Below are 20,127 nucleotides of genomic sequence, written 5' to 3'. Positions count from 1 at the left end.
TATCGGAATGTCTTCTATAATCATCCAAAATCGATAATCGAAAAACACGAAGCAATGAAATAAACAAGCGATTTTTAACAAAGTCAAGGCCTGATGTATAACATCAACAGCAGGTGCGTTAATGTAAGCGTTCGAAATAGATTTTTTGTTCAAAGTACACTTGCACCTGGATACTTGAATTTTTAATTACAAAACATGAATGAAAGCCATTATATATACAGGATAATTTTATATAATAAACAATTGGTTCTCTACAGTTCCATATAGATTGCAATACAATGTGTTCTAAATAATGATGTTTTTTCTAGGTGCGCTGCGATATTCTGTAAAATCAGCAACGCTCACATCGCTTTTGCCATGCATTTGATTATTGTATATATTTTAATTTTTAGATATTATTAAAACAGTACCTGGTGTGTTACTACATTTATTTAATGTGGAAGTGGTACTTTCACAAATAATACTTAATTGTAATTGATTCAGTTGATTTTTTTCATGTTTTTTTGTGCGAAACCTTCACATAGGAAGCAAGTCCAGTTGTAATCGAAATTTTTCATTGAAGAACTGATCTGATCTTCATTAACTGTAGTGTTTTTTGTTGCCTGATGATGCTATTTTAGACTGAACCAATAGCCTTCTTGTAGCGACTTATGGTAAATTGTTTACCTAAATTGAATAAAATAATATCCTGCTTATTATATTCAGCTCTATCAAAAAGTTCACTGAAATTAAATCGTTTTTACTGTGGAATATTTTTCCCGGGAATATATATATATATATATATATATATATATATATATATATATATATATATATATATATACATATATATATATATAGAGAGAGAGAGATAGATAGATACAATTATATAAATGCAACTTTGTCTGTGTGTGAGTTAGTTCCTTATAGACTCCGGAACGGCTGAACAAATTTTCTTTAAAATTTACAGAATTTTAGTGTATACGTCTGGGAGTGATATTAGTTAAGTTTACTAGAATACTACGGACAATTACGAATAATCGATAATTGAAACCGTTATTTCCATTTTTCTATCGTTGGTAAAGCCATTTATCGATGTCTACGCTTAGCAACGAGGATAGAAAAATGGGACGTGTAAATTCTACTGTGGGTAAGTTGATAGTGTGTTTTCATTTTTTTTTTTTGTATGCCGTGGTTTGTAAGCACAAACTCCGCACGTTAATTTCTTAATGTTTTTCTTTTTCGCTAACTGGAAAGAAGTTGAGATAAAATAATTTTATAAAAGAACCAGTAGGGTTTCTAGAGTACAATGTAGAATAAAATATATTTTGGACTAAGTTACTGCATTGAGGCTTGTGAAGCTTTCTCCCGGGCGATTTTACGGATTTCGATGAAAATTACATATCGGAGAGTTAAATATTCCTTGATCATCGTGTAATCCCGAACAACATCGGGGGTCCTTACTAGTATATATACTTAATTGACTGAAAACTGTAAATCTCGTTGTTTGTTTGTTTACAAACAGGCGGTTTGAGCACTGTAAGAGTGGTGGCGAATGTCTATTTAAATAGACATTCCGACGAGTTATTTGCGGGCCAAGGATTGAACCTAGAACCGTCTCCCACTCGACCACAGAAGGGACTTCTGTGGTCGAGTGGAAGAACTGCCAACTGTCAACATGGCGATTCTAGGTTCAATCCTTGGCTTGGCAGAGATGCTAGTCGAGCGGCACTGATGAGTTGTGATACAACGAAACAGGACTGTATGTCGATGACTACATAAATATATATATATATATATATATATATATATATATATATATGCATATACATGTTTATATATACATATATTTATGCGTGTGTGCGTGTGTGTGTGATGTGAGTGTTTTGAAAAAGATACAGAAATTATATATAAGATAAATACGTACGTACATTTGAAAGCAACATTTAGAATGTAATGTTATGAAAATAAACAATTCCATACGGATTAAATTTTAAAATCAATAAACGCTTTTATAACGCCAAACACAACTTTGACTATCATATTGTGTTCGCCAAATGTATACTTTAAGCATTTGAAAATAACACCGCTGACAACTACACGCGGGCTTTTTATAACGTTCTGCAGCTGACGTATCATACCGAAAACCTTATTTTAAACAAGTAGATATTTGTTTATTTTCTATAACACTGGCTTCGGTTAATTGCGATCCCGGGTGTTTGGAAGTGTGTGTTGAGCACAGAAAAAAAGAAAACAGTGGAAGAAGGCAGGTAGGTTTGACCCTTACCGCAAATGTATAAAGAACGTGAAAAACAAAAACGTTATATCATTGCTGCTGCGTGTATCGCCAAACCGGAAGTGAGAAAGCTTTATATAAAAGCTATTACTCGAAAAGAGGGGATGGCTTTAAAATATATAGGCGAAAATCCGAACCCCTCCCTGAAAGAAAGTGCCCAGTTGAGGGTGATTTTAGCCAATTTTTCTATATTTGTCGTCCGAAGGGTCGAGCTTCAAAACAAAACTGACCCAGAGGAAACCCGTCGCCTTGATCGAAAGTTATAGGTATGCATACATACATACATACATACATACATACATTTAAACATTTGTGCGGTTTATATCATGGATTATTTTGTAGTTTTGCTTTCAAATTTATTTCATACGTATTTTTTAAAAATTCAATCACCACTTCCATCACAGAAAGATACAACCCTTCTATATACATATATATATATATATATATATATATATATATATATATATATATATATATATAACTATTTCATTTATTCACATAAATTTACTATACGAAAGTATAGATTTATGCGTAAACTTTAAGTATTTACTTCAAAAGTGCTCAATACGTAGGTAGAGCTAGTTAGTAATTTATAAAATATATATGGCGATTAAGCTACACTGAACATTCTGCGTTTCATCCAACTATAGGATTCGTCAGGCTTATGCGCGAATTCTGTCGTTGCTTCTTGTTTTTATATATGTTGGGGATTACTAGTTGGCCACTCAGCTTTCTAGTATCCATCGCGCCCCTTCCTACCAGCCAATGGGCATGCATTTTATCAAACAAAGGATCTGTTTTAGAGCTAGGTTAGTGGGGTTTTTTAGGTGGCCGTTCTACTTCTTTTTTTTATATACATATAAATCTACCTATGTGTACACAATAATGCATATATATATACATATATATATATATATATATATATACATATATGCGTGTGATCGTTTATGTATATTCATGTTTATTTAATTTATTTATTTGTTTGTTTTCTATTGTTATTGTTAGTTTTAAAGCTATTTTGTATCGCTATCCTAGAGTAAGTTTTACTTTGTGAACACAGTTGTTTGTTATTTCCCGCCTACAGTTTAATAGATTTTGAGGTTCTTTAAAGTACAGGATAGAAAATTTTTCATGGATGCATAATTTACATGGGTCGTCTAAATGTCTGCATGTGGTAGCTTGTCTTATTATTTTCCATTCGACTACCGGCGAATGTCCGCTTTCTTTGAGTCCCCAGTATCTATTCGCTAGTGTTGTTTTTACGGTGTTTTTTTTATTTTTGAATGTGCTTTTGTGGTCATAGTATCGGGTTTTGAAATCTAAGGAAGTCATGCCTATGTAATATTTTTTGTTATTAGGGTTTTCTTTTGCAGATATTGTTGCTTGATAGACTACGCTTTTTGTTAGACATTTGTTTTGGACTGGGCAAAGTGTGCGGTGTCTACAATTGCATTTATCTGGTAAAATTTCAAAACCCGATACTCGGTAGTCGAATGGAAAATAATAAGACAAGCTACCACATGCAGACATTTAGACGACCCATGTAAATTATGCCTCCATGAAAAATTTTCTATCCTGTACTTTAAAGAACCTCAAAATCTATTAAACTGTAGGCGGGAAATAACAAACAACTGTGTTCACAAAATAAAACTTACTCTAGGATAGCGATACAAAATAGCATTAAAACTAACAATAACAATAGAAAACAAACAAATAAATAAATTAAATAAACATGAATATACAAAAACGATCACACGCATATATGTATATATATATATATATATATATATATATATGTGATATTATTGTGTACACATAGGTAGATTTATATGTATATAAAAAAAAGAAGTAGAACGGCCACCCAAAAAAACCCACTAACCTAGCTCTAAAACAGATCCTTTGTTTGATAAAATGCATGCCCATTGGCTGGCAGGAAGGGGCACGATGGATACTAGAAAGCTGAGTGGCCAACTAGTAATCCTCAACATATATAAAAACAAGAAGCAACGACAGAATTCGCGCATAAGCCTGACGAATCCTATAGTTGGATGAAACGCAGAATGTCAGTGTAGCTTAATCGCCATATATATTTTATAAATTACTATATATATATATATATATATATATATATATATATATATATATATATATATATATATATATATATATATATAGAGAGAGAGAGAGAGAGAGAGAGAGAGAGAGAGAAAGGTTGCACAAAATACGGAAAAAAATTTTGGAGCAGTGGTTTTCAGATAGCAGTCATTCCCATAAAACCCAACTTTGTGAAAGTCTTACCGAACAGATTTTGTTGAAACGTAATTATCCATTGCTATTTTAAGCGCTTAGAAGACCTTTACAATCTCTCTTTCATAGCTTCGGCTTTTTTAGCCAATTCTTTTAGAGGACGATGTTTACTTTCCTCTTTTATAGGCTGTTATCACCTTGGAAAGAGTTCGTCTCGATAAGTCCACCATTTCCGCCTCTTTCGTTACAATAGGACCTTTTATCCAAGCGCCAACAATGTGGCCTCTTTGGAAAATTGATGGATCCGTGATAGTTTTTTTTTAGTTTATATAGATGTTTAAAAACTCATGTAAAATTCTGAACGTGTAAAAATCATCTTCTCTATTGACAAACAGTGGGAGATATAGTTTTTTTTTTCATACTAGCAGTTCAATCCGCCTTTACTCGGGCCTGATGTACTGTTCACAAATTTATGAGCATATATATATATATATATATATATATATATATATATATATATATATATATATATATATATATATATAAAATATCCATTCATGTGAAATCTTTTTATCATTTTTCTTTTACCTCCTATTCCCCTTACCTCACTCTTTTTTTAACCAAGTAGGATCTGTGACGTACTTGTAGTTTCATTAAATACTTTTATATGCAAAATCCGATCCCGCATTTTGCTAATTCCGTTAAGGAGTGTATTTCTTCGAAAATCCGCGGATTAAGGACTATCCACTTATCTTGTGCTTTTTTTTAAATTAAATATGTTTTTAACTCTTTTTCAAGATGTCTTTTAACATGTTTTATTAATCATTTGTTCATATATATATATATATATATATATATATATATATATATATATTAAAAAGTTTGACTCATGCCCAAGAAATGTACATCTAAAATTTAAAGGGTAAAACCCAAAATTAACGAAGGGGTTTCGTAGAGTCTGCAAAAGTCAACTCTGTAAACTTTGACCTGTTAGCAGACAAATTCTCGCCAAGAAACTGATTAAAAACCTGCTGCATGTCTGATTACCCTTTATGTAACATATCAAATGTTTAGACACAAAATTGGCTAAATAGTTTGCTAGAGCCCGCAAAGGTCAAATCTTTTTAACTTAACCCCTTTGCAGCTAAATTTCTAGCAAAACGGATTAAAATGTCTGAATACACTTGATGTAATATTTTAAATGCTTAGACCAAAAATTGGCTGATTAATTTTGTAGACCCCACAGCGGCCAAGCTTTTAAAACTGTGGTCCATATTTTGACCCCTTAACATTTATTGCTTCGGTCTCAAATCAAATAAAAAATTGGATCCATGTCCAACCAACCTCCATTTAAAATTTTAAGTGTTTAGACTCAATATTGGATGAGACGTAGTGGATTTTCAAAGGTCAAATCGTTGAAATGTTACCCCTTGACGGCCAAATTTCTGGCCATAAACGGATTAAAAAGATGTTCCCAAAGCTGAATACACTTTATGTCAAATCTCGCTTCTCTTGACCGCAAATTTACAGAGTTATTTGGTAGGGAATTGTACAGACACACACGCAGACAGACATTTTAACCTTTATAGATAGATAGATAGGTAGATAGATAGATAGACAGATAGATCACAAGTTATACGTGGAAATGAAAATATTCAGATTAGCACAACCATTATCGTACGTAAATATTTTTAAACGAATATTTTGATTCCAAATCTTCGCAAATTATAGATTTAGAGAAATCAATAAATTATATTTTTAAATTTAAATTCAATTTTCTGAACCGGAAAAATATTTCGGTCATAATTGAATCACAGATTTGAAACTGTTAATGTATTCTGGTTCATTTACGTTTATATATAAAATGCACTACCAATACTTTTACCTTTATTCTGTATTTATAAAACACAATTTTTCTTTCCTAGAATAACTTTGTTTAATACATACCGCAATGCTACGTCCAGGCAGGGTGAGACAATAAACTTATAAATAACACTACAGTTTGTTTTAAAATTTATATTAAAAAAACAATTCGGATCAGTTGATTATGCTGTAGAACCGACATCTATTAAATGTAGAAGCCTTCAGCCTCAATCATTGTCTCAATATCGGTCCGAAACTGGGAGCATGTCTTTTCCACAAGCACCGGCGGGAGCTCGGCAGATGACGGCGATCCGGCTGGCTTTGGTATTGTGCGAGATCATGTTGGTGATATTCTCGACATATTACCAAACGAAATAACCAGGCGGGTTCAGGGTGGGAGAGAAGAGGGTCAGTGAGGGAAGGGTACAAAGTCGTAGTACTCCTTCTGAAGACAAGCCTGTGTCTCTTTGGACATGTGAGACGGTGGTAGTCCTGCTGTCATATCCATGGCTTGACAACGAACACCTGATTTCACCAGATGATCACCCACTCATCAGCACATCCAGGTACTGTTTGGTGTTGAGCTTCAAGCCGACTTCGATAATGTGAGCGGTCATTTGAGACACCTACTTGAAGCTACACCAAAGATACTAACCGTGACCGGAAACTTCGTTGGGCTGTCTTCTCAGGCATTGAAATCTCTGGATTTGCATTTTGAGGTTAGTGACAATGATCCTGCTTTCAAAACTTTGATCGGTAGAGAGTATGCGTTGTACAGCGGCGCATCTACGATCTCGCTAGTTGAATCTTGTGTCACATTCAGACACAATAGAAGGCTCCTATCGTTTTACGATTTGTATAAAGCTGGTCAACTAGTAGATGGTCTGCCAAAAAAAAAAAACGGTTTTTATCGAACGGAAATTGAGAATATCGCTTTTATACACAATTTTATCGTTCAACGCCGGATAACAAATTTATGTTTGAGGGTTTTATCATTATTGAAATTGCAGGAACTTTAAACCATGCTGCCTTGTTGCACATTCGCAACAAATAATAATTATGGTAATATCAATAGTATCCTTCACTGTACATCGGTGTTTAAATCGGAACAAATATTTCATGGACAACGTTTCTCTCCTGTAACACTCAGTCTAAACATAATACACTGGTGCATTAGACCAGCTTATTATAATATTAACATTTTAAAATATATTTTTCACAAAAGCGGCAATACTTATCAAGGCCTGGAAGTAACTCGAGGATGAGGGCTAAATAGTGTACGGTATTCATTGGGACAATAGCGTAGTAGTCAATAGTAGGGGAACTTTTCCATGATTTTATTGAAGGAGGGGATTCAACGAGAATTTGTAAACGTTGGATGTAAAAAAACCATGTAGTATTATGCTAGAAAGAAGCCCACCGTAACAGAGTCTCAAACGTAGGCTATGCTAGTCATTAAGCCTTATACATGGTTGATTGCTTGCCTGTTGTTTTTGTTTTACGGCATATCAACCTTTTTAAGGTTATTTAATGCCGAATCCAGTGATTTTAAAGAAAAAAAAACTTAATAGAATATATTTGTTTTTGTTTTTTCAAGTCGGTGTCTATTTACCCATAGTTGGAACCCTAACTTGTACTACCATTCTGAGTCAGATTGGATCTGGGAGCAATAGCAATAAAGGGATGGCTCCACACTCCCCAAAGCCCACAAACTGGGACCTCACCATCGGATAGAGTTTAAGGTAATATTCAGGACCGGCTTGTTCATGGAATCGACGTTTAGATTTAGGTACCGACACAGAGAGAGAGAGAGAGAGAGAGAGAGAGAGAGAGGGGAGGGGGGAATTATTAATAGTGGTTGTAGCTAGACGGGTTTTTTTGTGAAAGTTTATCAAATGGGGAATGTAGATTGGAGTTGAGAAGAGCACTTGCCATGAAAATAATAATACAGCAGAAACAGGCTTTCAACGACTCTTCTTTGGGGAAAAGTGTTGCACGGAAGAGAAAATGGCATGACTTTTATTTCGAAATCAGTTTTGCATGCTGTTTAAACAGAGTGGGTGTTCTGAGAAGCTCCTGCCCATATGTAGCAAAATTACTCCATCTTATGACCTACTCGTCTCTTATACAGGTAGAGGATTGCAACGGATGTAAAATATCTACTGGAGCGGTTGAATGATCTAACCATTTTCCCAGCGACTTTGGCAACGGAAGTAATCTATGTGCCTCATTTCAGATCAGGAGTTCAGGGCAGATCGAGAAGCTTGTCAAAGCATGGAGCTTCCGAGATGAGATCTATTTATTACATTTAGAGCCATATTGGGATCAGAGCATTGATGATGGATGAAGAGAAGCTGAGTTTGTAGATGCATTAAAATGAATCATCCAACTGTTTGCTCCATTGCAGCACGTGCAACATAGGAGAGAAAATCAGGAAATCGTGGTCATTCCAGGTCTTTGAAATCTTGCTATAGATGGTAATGTTGTCTGCATAAATGTCTACGATTGATCTAAGAATTTGATTTGGGAGATTTGGTCGGTTGTTTTTGTTTTACGGCATATCAACCCTTTTCAGATTTGATGCCGAATCCAGTGATTTTGAAGAAATATTTTTTCATAAAATATATTTGTTGTTTTCAAGTCGGTTTCTATTAAACCCATAGTTGAGACTCTAACAGGCACTACCACTCCGGGTTAGATTGGACCTGGAAGCAATGGCAATTAAAGAGTGGTTCCACACTCCCAAAAGACCGCAAGCTGGGGCCTCACCACTGGATATAGTTTCATGTCATAGCCAGGACCTTGGAAGATTTAGGCCCAGAAGGAAATATTGAGAGATGTTGGGCTAAATTAAATGAACTTCTGATTTTTTTTCAAATCGCCCTTTACTTTTACCAAACTATGAGAGGGATATGGTTTTACATTATCAGAGCTACCGAACCTAATTTGTCCCCTATGCCTGTGCTCCTGGCCAAAATAGTATAATTAAGATCTACAGCTACAAAATTGCGACTTCATCCCCCATTTACCACACTAGAATATCGCCATATCATCTGGTTGAATAAAACGACCCCTACTTTGAACACGAGATTTTGATCTAGGCCCACTTGCATGATCAAAATTATCATCAATTTCTTCTTCATCGACATATTCATCATCACTAACGTTCTTGGATTCTGAAACATACTACTGATCAAATTAGCTTTCTTCTGAACTAGAATTTATCACTTTATCTTACACTTGATATTATTTTTTTATCAGCCGACGTGCTTGGTTCGTCACTAGTTCGCTTCATGGCTACTTTAATCTACAAAAAAACAAAAAAAAACAAAAAAAAGCGGACAACTCTACCAAAACAAAGGAAGTCATCTGCAGAAAGTTAGGCTTACGTTTAATCGAGGACAACAAGAGATTTGGTGGCTATTTTAATCTCCCTGAAAACGCAAAAACACGTAGTCGGAAAAAAATGTCGGTTTAGCAGTAACTCGGTATATAGCATCTCACGGAAATTACCAGTATATCAGTAACTCGGTCTCGTAGCGTTAATGTTTTTCGTAACATGGCAGTCAGCCAATTACATCGTCAGGCGCTAAGTTTCAACTCGACCCACCTGCACGCCCGACCAGCAGAGGAGAATTTGGATATCAATTGGGAGAGAAAAAAAAACAAAGAATCAACTATTTCTTACATGAAGGTCAGGAAAAGTAAGGAACATCTAAAATATGCATTTAATCAACGTTTTTGTCAACAGCGGAAACTAATGGCAAAATAAATAAAATGTGTAACTTGCGACCTGGAGTGCAACCTTGCAAAGAAAGAAAAGTTCATTACCGACGGCTACGGGTAGAGATTTGGGAATGTTAAATGTTGACGATAGACAGCAATATAGAATGGTACCTTCTTAGCAAAATCATGGTTGAATATCGCGTGCATTATCAAACTGATACCTGTTAGCGTGCGAGATGCCAACGAAAAAACGAAAGAAACTCCAGCGCTAATGTGGATTTGGATCAGCACAACCTATAATCGATTGGAAGAATTTCGTGGGAGACATTTTCCAGAATTATTTTCTCAGGAAACCACGGCAGATAGGAAACTCAGGGCATATATTACATTCAACCAATGTAAACAAAACGTCGGCTGACTTCTCACACCGGTCTGGGTCATACGCACATCGCGGAAAGCTGACCGGTGAGTGAAGAACTTCATTGTCCACATTCTAGGGAAATTAATATCTTTCTAGGGAAACTTTCCTGTAAAAAAAAAAAAAAAGAAAAAGGAAAAAAAAAGAGGTCCAACTACTTCCGGTCGAATCGGAAAATAAATAAATAAAAACAAGCTCAACTCATCCACTTTTGTCGTGTCATAAAACATACCTGAAAATTATACCCCCCAAGGTTGTTTCGATTTTCTATCCAAAAATACAAATTACTGTAAAAAATATTAGCAAAACCATTTGCTTAAAATTATTAATTGGACTTAAACATCTTTCGTGGTTTATTTCTATGTAAATTACAAGCAAGTTTTTTTTTATATATATATAAACGTGGATGTTTTTCCTCTTCTAATGATAAAGATTTAAAATGCAATGGCCTTCATTATACACTAGATATTTAGAATATTCCGTAAAACAAAACAACCAAACCAAACGCTATAAATAAATATTTTGAGATATGAAGAACGTAAAACATGAAAAACTTCTATCAATGTGGGCATTACGTAACCTCAAAATAGCTGATATGCCGTAAAAAGCAACACAAAACCATTAAAATGCATAATTATCGGAAGATATTAAAACTTGAAACATGAAAAAAAAATTTCTAAATATGGATTCGACATTAAATAACGCGATTAATGTTGATTTGCCGTGAATAACAAAGAGCAACATGGATAAATATTTGAAAATATTACAAACTTATAAATGTATTTTAAATGATTCGATTCGACAATATATCGCCCGAAATATACTGTACAACAAAACAATCAAACCAAACACCAGGAATAAATATTTGGAGATGTTAAGAACTTGAAGCCTAACAGCTTTTATTTAAATAAGCAACTTCGGCATTAAATAACTTGAACATAATTTTTATGCAGTAATATAAAACAATCAAACCAATCCCCTTGTTAAAAGTCTTTTCTCTTTTATTAATATAAATATAGTTTTGAAATATATATAAAGAAAAAGAAGTTTGATCAATATATATTGGTTTTCGAAAAACTGCCCAGACTATGCATTTGCAGAAAAAAATTGTTATTTATATGAAGTTTCAGTCTGCGTGGTTAGTTTCTGGTATGTTCACATGTAAAACTTGTGTTTAATATCGATTGTGCTTGACATGAGTTACTACAAAATATATTCCACACAACGACTTTGATTGATGAGAAAGAACTTTCTATAATACAATGTGATTTATGTTAGATTTTCCATATTTTATATAGCAATAATATGTTAGCTATGTACAGATAAAGGTAAAATGATATTCCGACTGAATCGCTTCTTTATAATAATAATAATAATAATAATAATAATAATAATAATAATAATAATAATAATAATAATAATCGTGATGATGATGATATGATTATTATTATTAATATTAATAATAATAATATAATAATCATGATGATGATGATGATGATGATAATTTCGTTTATCAACCTCTCCCTGAAAAGAGACGGGATTCGTTTCCCGAGGATTTCCCTCAATCCCGGCTCCAAACCAGGAACTTAAAAAATCAACGTGTGTTCCTTAGGATGTTGGTGGTATCTACAATAGCATAAGTCTGAATGCTGACTAAAACATCGGGGATTCGTAGTTGTTTTAATTGTCCTTCCAGACGACTTGTTACTACTCCTAGCGTACCAACTATGACCGGGACTGATTATGTATGCGGTAACCATGTATACGCCTTATCACCATGGCCAATCGAGCATAATTGCTTCACTTCTTGGTGTCCTTCTCTCTCACGTTGCAGGCCCAGGGTACTGAGAAGTCTATACTTTCCCAGTTTCTTGAGGCCTTTCAATTACTTCAAAAATAATAATAATATTAATAATAATAATGATAGTATTACTACTACTACTAATAATAATGATAACAAAATTAATAATAATAACAATAATAATGAAATTAATAATAACAATAATAATAAAAAATAATTAAAAAAATAATAATAATAACAATAATAATAAAAATAATACCAATAAAAATAATAATAATAATAATAATAATAATAATAATAATAATAATACTTTGACAAATAAAGAAGCAAATAGTTTTCTCTTCCACAATTCTGTCCTTAACGTCATTCATATTTTTTAAGGGAGGGGTCACCACTTAACAAGGACCGGAGTCCACTCAGGGATAAGGGGTATTGCGTGTACAGTAATCAATGAGATAGTAGTGTAATAATCATTAGTATTGGAGATTTGATAGAGTGTCTTACTTAAGAGGGCGGTTTATCAGGAATTGGTTTATGTTGGACTTGAAGACATCCAAGTTGTATTCAGGTGAAAAACAGGCAAACGGAAGAGAGTTCCACTGGCATGCACTTCTAAGAAAAAAGTTCTGCTCATGGAATCTATGTTTGGATTTAGGCACAGATAAAGGATATGGAACATTTTTGACAGTAGTTTCAGCCATACGGGTGTTTCTCGTGAAAAACTGGCGAGGGGGGACGAGAGATTTGAGCTCAGATGAGCATTTGCCATGGAAATTACGATAAAACAACGACAGGCTCGCAGCGGCTTTTCTGTGGGAGAGATGTGGCAAGTAAGAGAAAAGGGCATCCCCCACTAAGCCACGAAGTCTATTTTTACTCTGTCAAGACAGGATAGGCTGCTTTTAGCAGCTCCTGCCCAGATGTTGAAGCAGTACTCCATCCTTGGATGTACTTGGCTTTTATAACGATAGAGAATTGCATCAGTATTGAGATATCTCCTGGAGCGGTAGAAGGATTCCACTATTTTCCCAGCGTCCCTGGCAACATACCTGATATACGTGTTCCATTTCCGATCAGGAGTAAAGATCAAACCCAAAAGTTTCTCAAAACATGGAGTCTCCCCAAGACGAGAGCCATCCATTTCAATTGATGCCAGCTGGGGATCAGAGCGTTGATGATGTAAAGATAGAAGCTTGGTTTGGGATGCATTAAAATAATCAACCATCTCTTCCCCCACTGTACCATGCGCTCAAGATCAGAAGAGAGAGAATTAGAGAGAACTTTGTCATTTACGGCCTTTGATGTGTTGCCATAGATAATCGTGTCATCAGCATAGATGTCAACGAATGATTAAAGTATGTGTTTTGGGAGATCATTGATTTAGATCAGGAAGAGATTTGGGCCCAGGATGTACCGCTGGGGGCTCCCGTATTAATACTTTGGGCCTCTGATTTCTGCCCGTCAACCACTACTCTTATGAGCCTATAGGAGAGAAATGATTTAATGATTGAGAAAACATTACCAGTGATACCGTAGCTGGAAATCTTGTGAAGTAGGCCCTTATGCCATACCTTATCGAAAGTAGATATATCAAGAGCAGTTGCCCTGGAAAGGAAGACTTTGTCAAGGGATTCACTAATCCTATAAGATATAACTGTTAGCACATCTGCTGTAGATCTTGCGGAGCGGAAACCAAATTGCATGTCACTGAGAAGGTTGTTTCTACTGAGACGTGTTGACTACTTCTTTATTTAATATGGATTCCAGCAACATACTCATGACACACAGGAGACTTATTGGTCTGTACTGAGAGGGAGATGACTTTTTACCTGAGTTCTTAAATATATGGCATACTGATGAGGTTTCCCAGGGTGTTGGAAAGCACTTCTCTTTAAGGCAACGTTTAAACAGTTTTGTAAGTATGGGGGTAAGTTCTGGTTGAGGTTTTTCAGCACTGTAACTGAAATGCCGTCAGGGCCAGTTGCTTTACTGGAATCAAGGTTCTTGATTAGCTTGGCGACCCTACGCACAGATATCTGTATGTTGCATAGCGTGTTGTCTGTTATAGGAGGAAATACGGGGAGTTGATGACCTTCGTCGCATAGGGTAGAATTAGCTGCAAAGTTCTTGGCAAATAGTTTGGCCTTGTCTGATGCTGACGAGATAACCTCAGGTCCATTGATGATGATTGGATAGAACGCACGCTTCTGTTCAGGATCCTGTTTGCTATTTGCCAAAACTGGTGGGAAACAAGCCGTTGCTCCGCAACTTTGGATTTAACGAACTGAGCATATAGCTCTCTTGCATTTTTTATGACTCTGTTACAATGGTTGCTGGCAGTCCTGAAAGCAGATTTAGTCTCAGTACATCTATTATCTTGGTAGCTATGGAAAAAGTGATGTCTGTGCTCGATGGCAGCAGCACATTCTGGGGAGAGCCATGACTGGCTGTTAGGTTTTTGTTTGAATATTTTGGAAGGTATAGATCGGTATACGCCTCTAATTTACCATTCGGTCATGTCTGATGTAAGAAAAAAAATGTAAGGAAAAATTAAAGATGGCGCCCGACTCTCTCTTTAACACGGTAAGATATCCTCAACACGGCACAAGAAGCAACCGCCACACGATTCACCAGCCAACTCAATCGTCACTCCCCCACGTCTTTCCCCTCACCCGCTTTTATCGTCGTTCTAGGCCGGCTAAATTTGCATATTCCGAGAATTCGTGTGACTTTGCGAGACATCATAATTTACAAAAGACGGCGGTCGCCATCTTGGTCCCTCTTTTCTATTTTTGGTCGGTAACGCTGAGCTGGTCTCGAGGTAAGTCTTTTTCCCCTCATCCGTCTCTCCCACGTACCCACACAACACGCAAACACGCGGGCGCTTATCTCTTGGATGCACGTTACACTCCCCCCTGATCTGATGATCACATAGAGAGCACTGGGGGGGGTGCCCTTTTAGTGCGTTTGCTTCTGCGAAGAGGTACATTCACTGTTTCAGATTCGGGCTCTGGATCTGGTTCCGCCTCATCAGATGAAGTATCGCTATAAGTCTCTGGAAGGGGCTCACTGAATCCGTGCATCGGCAGCTCATCGCTAGACGCTTCACTGCTTTCTTCTGTAGTTGTATGACGCACCTCGGTAGCTGGGCGAAGATCTCGCACATGTCGTGGGGTTCCATCGACCAAAACAGACTGCTGGCTAATCACTCCAGATATGTGTCCTCGCTTAAACTTGTCGGTGCACCGATTTCCTGGAGGCCGCACCCACACTGGATCTCCCACTTCATATCTGTTATATGTTCCCTTGTCGGTTGGCTGCGTAGTGTTGATTCCCTTCACTCCGACTCGGTACGTGTAAATAGCATTCGCAGGTGCGGTTGAAGGGGACGTCCCGTCCTTTGGCGTAATGTTGTACCAATATGTTGCTTCCGCAATAGTACATCGCTTCCTGGCAGCAATTCTCTTGATGCTGCGATGGCTTCTTTCAGCAATGCCATTTCCTGATGGCACATGCGCACATCGCAACCGTAGACGGACTCCCCACTCATCTAACAACTGCCGGACTTGCTGGCTACAAAACGCTGCATCATTGTCAGTCAGGAGCTCTTCCGGCGCACCTCGCTCAAAAAAATGGATGATAGGTGGCGAACAACATTTGCTGAATCCTGTCTGGTCATCTGCCGCCACACCGCAAATCTCGTAGGCCCGCAATCAATGAGAGTTAGAAAGGGCTTGCCACTGTAATGGGTAATATCCATGGCCAGCACCTGCCACACACTCTCAACTTCCAAGCGACCCTTCTGCCATCGCTCTGGTGCAGGATCAATGGACTGGCAAGCCTCACAATTTCTGACGATCTGTCTGACATCCATCTTGGTCACTGCTGGGTATGCACGCCTCACAAAATAAAGGGTCCTCTTGATACCCGGATGTCCGCTCTGTGCATGAATTTTTTGTATTTGACATGGGTCGATTGCAACTGCACAAGATCGAGCAGTAATCTCCATTCCCATCTTCGCGGCTTCATACCATTTGTGAGGTACACGGGTCAGTTGGTCAGCACGATTACAATGTGATGGCACCAGAGTGACGCTCAGTGATAGCCCATACTCAGATACCAGGTTTTTTAGCGTGTCTAGCCTTCTCCGTATTAACATTTCGCTTGCTGCCTTGGTACGGATTCGTGTCCGTCCTGAAAGTGTGTCAGACACCCAGTGGTAGACACAGAGAGAATCTGTGTACAAGGTCAACTTCTTAGACTGCCACTGCAGGGCCAGATTTACCCCCTTTACAACAGCGTCCAGCTCTGCCAGGTTGATATGCTGAGAATCTGTTACGGGCCGCAGCCAACACGCATCCTCGAACACGTTTCCTCCTTGCTCCAACGATACTCCCAACGCCAAAGAACTGGCATCAACCCACACACCTACGTTGTCTCCGTTAACACACCACCGCCCACAGGCAGGGTCCTTCTTGTTCACTCTCTCCAGTGTCTCTTTAATCATCAGAGTTAGTAGGACATCATCGGATATGTCATCCCAACCCGTGGTTGTTAAATTTGCTCTGCGTTTAATCACACCAACAGCTGCGCGGAGCCAGCCACAGACCGGTAAGTGACCAACAAGTTTTCCACACCAAGAAAAAACGGTCCGCCTTGTAACGAGGTTGGGGATGCTTGGAATTTCACTGCCACGCCTCCATTGTAGGGTTGCATCCTCTTCATAAACATCCAATCCCAATACACGTGCTCCTTCCCTTAAACGTTCGGGATTCTTGCATTCCAGACCAAACTGAGCCAACTTTTCTTTGACACACGACGCAGACTGTACATCTTCATTGACGTATACGTCATCAATGTAAGCTGACGTTGAGTCCCTCATGGGATTTTCTTGGGACAATACTGTGTTGACAATAGTCTTCATGATCTGTGGTGCCACATTTAGGCCGAAGCCAAGGCGTGTAAGGCAGTACCTCTGCCCCTGGAACCAAACTGTCTGGAACGGCCACAACGTCTCATCAACTCGCACCTGTAAATAGGCTTTTCGTAAATCCAATATTGAGACATTAGTGCCTTTCTGACGCCATTCCCTCAACTTACTGGCGCATACGTCAGCATCGGCAGTGTAGGCTTCAATAGGCTTGTTAAGCTCCCTATAGTCCAGCAGGGGCCGTACTTTCGACTTGTTATGCTGGACTACTGCCATCAAGGGTATTAGACCCTTCGGAGGCCCAAGCTTGTCCTCAGGGTAGGGGATTAACCAGCCATCTTGGATCCACGCCTTTAGTTCCCTTTCGTATTCTGCTCGGGCCTCACTGGGTATAGGGTACTCTGCAACCCCATTCTTGAGTTTAGTCGGTGCCATTCCCTCGGTCCACTTCCAAGATGCAATCCAGGCCCTCTTGCGCGAGTCGTAGTCCACTGTAAAATCCGGCCGATCGATATGGAGCGCTGCACACACTGGGGCCTCTAAGAATCGCACCTTTCCATCCCGATGAATTGCGACTCCCCCCAGCGCCTTGATGGCATCGTATCCGAGCAACAGGTCAAACCCCAGGAGATTTCCTTGGGTCACGAGCACATTGATCTTAGTGGCTGCACCGGTGTCCGTGTAGATCTTGACAGTTCCAGCTCCACAGCATGTCTGGGTCTCGCCTCCTATCGTGGTGACTTTGATCTTCCTCTTAGTCCAACTTGGACACAGCCTGGTGCTCACTATAGTATGCGAACAGCCTGAGTCGAGAAGTGCTGAGCAGGGCATCCTGTTTACGTAGACGGTTATTACTGGTTGCGCCTTGTTCAAATTTTGCTCGGGGAGCAGGGCGGCGCTGACGTCCTCTCCCCTGATACGTTTCCCGCACAGTTTTGGGCTAGATGCCCCAAACCGCCACACTTAAAACAGCGCACACGCCCCCTGTTGGTGCAATTCCTTGCAAAATGTCCGCGTCGGCCGCAGCGAAAACATTTCCCATTGCTTGCAGGGTTCTGATTCGGAATCTCCCGAGCGCCAATCTGGCCTGTCTGTGTCGCCATCACGACTGGTTCCCCCAGGTCCTCCTCATCTTTGATGATGGCTCGAGCACGTTCCATCAAGTGTTCCATGGTCGTTGTTGAAACGCTGGTTGAGGCTCTCAGTAGCTGCTTCACCCGAGTGGGAAGGCCCGCCACAAACGCGTACGCGAGCGTCCGCTCCAACACCCCTCCACCGAACAGAACTGCGAGTTTCTTTAACTCAGCGAAGAAAACGTCCACGCTTTCCTCCGGTAGAAGTTTTCGGGAAGCAAATTTTTCATAGGCCGTACAAGGATCCATGGCAAATGCCTTGTACAGCGCAGCTTTAATTGCGGTCACATCTCCCTTTTCGGCAGCACTGAGTTGCTGATATACACTCAAGGCACCCCCAGCCAATCTCAGGGGAATTACAGTGTGTACCCTTTTCACCTCACAAAGGTCGCACGTCAGCTCGACCCTTTCAACCCAGTCGACGATGGACGTGGACCCGTCAAACTCGGGTATGAGCTTTAAGTCAAATTTCGACTCGGTCATAGTCCTAGAGGCCAAATGGCCGAGATAGCTTGTAAGAAAAAAAATGTAAGGAAAAATTAAAGATGGCGCCCGACTCTCTCTTTAACACGGTAAGATATCCTCAACACGGCACAAGAAGCAACAGCCACACGATTCTCCAACCAACTCAATCGTCACTCCCCCACGTCTTTCCCCTCACCCGCTTTTATCGTCGTTCTAGGCCGGCTAAATTTGCATATTCCGAGAATTCGTGTGACTTTGCGAGACATCATACTTTACAAAAGACGGCGGTCGCCATCTTGGTCCCTCTTTTCTATTTTTGGTCGGTAACGCTGAGCTGGTCTCGAGGTAAGTCTTTTTCTCCTCATCCGTCTCTCCCACGTACCCACACAACACGCAAACACGCGGGCGCTTATCTCCTGGATGCACGTTACATCTGATACTATAGAGAACACATCCTTTTTAAACATTGGATGCAGAGGTAGATCGGATATGGAAGCTATCCCAGTCAGCCATAGAGTATCGATATACAGTATGGTGGAGAGGTACGTTTGAAGACTTATTAAATTTCATTTTTATCTTAACTGCTACAATGGATTGGTCCGAGAATCCCAGAGGAGATAGAACGGAACATGAACATAGCTCAGGGAAAGTTGAGAGGAAAGGTCTAGAAGGCTTGCATACTGACCGGTAGTATCGGGCACATGGGTGGTTTCGTGAACAATCTGAGTGAGGTCATAGGCAGTGGCAAAATCATGGCAGAGCCTCCCCTCATCATCGGTCTTATTTGAGTGGGTCAGCCATTTCACATTATGGACATTGAAGTCACTGCAAATGGTAATGTTAGCCGAAGGATGAGCAGACAAAATGTGGTAAATTTTCGCAGAAATACTCTAAAAGATAGTAACCCCACTGTTGTGGGGGCGATAGAGGGCAAATATAAATGCATTGGTGTAAGCAAGTGCAACCCGGAAGCACATATAATGTAAATATTGGTCTTCTCTGGAGATATCTTTACCGCATGGAAAGCCATCTTTTATGTAGGAACATATTCCATGCCCATGGCGACCTTGGAGGTCAGATTCAGATGTTTAGTTAGATTATCCGTTAATTATGAATTCGTCTAGGGAAGTGGCTAGCCCTATGCAAGTTTTACTTTGATAGAATATGTCCGGTTTCATCTCCTGTCATTCTGTTTCAACCTCTGGAAGGTTGGAACGTAGACCCCTGATGTTAGAGAAGGAGACCTGTAGCAGGGGTCTACGTTGGAGG

Source organism: Euprymna scolopes, chromosome 39 (assembly GCF_053919585.1).
Source record: "Euprymna scolopes isolate OS-2025 chromosome 39, ASM5391958v1, whole genome shotgun sequence".
In the NCBI taxonomy this organism is placed as follows: domain Eukaryota; kingdom Metazoa; phylum Mollusca; class Cephalopoda; order Sepiida; family Sepiolidae; genus Euprymna; species Euprymna scolopes.
This window is presented reverse-complemented; position numbering follows the sequence as displayed.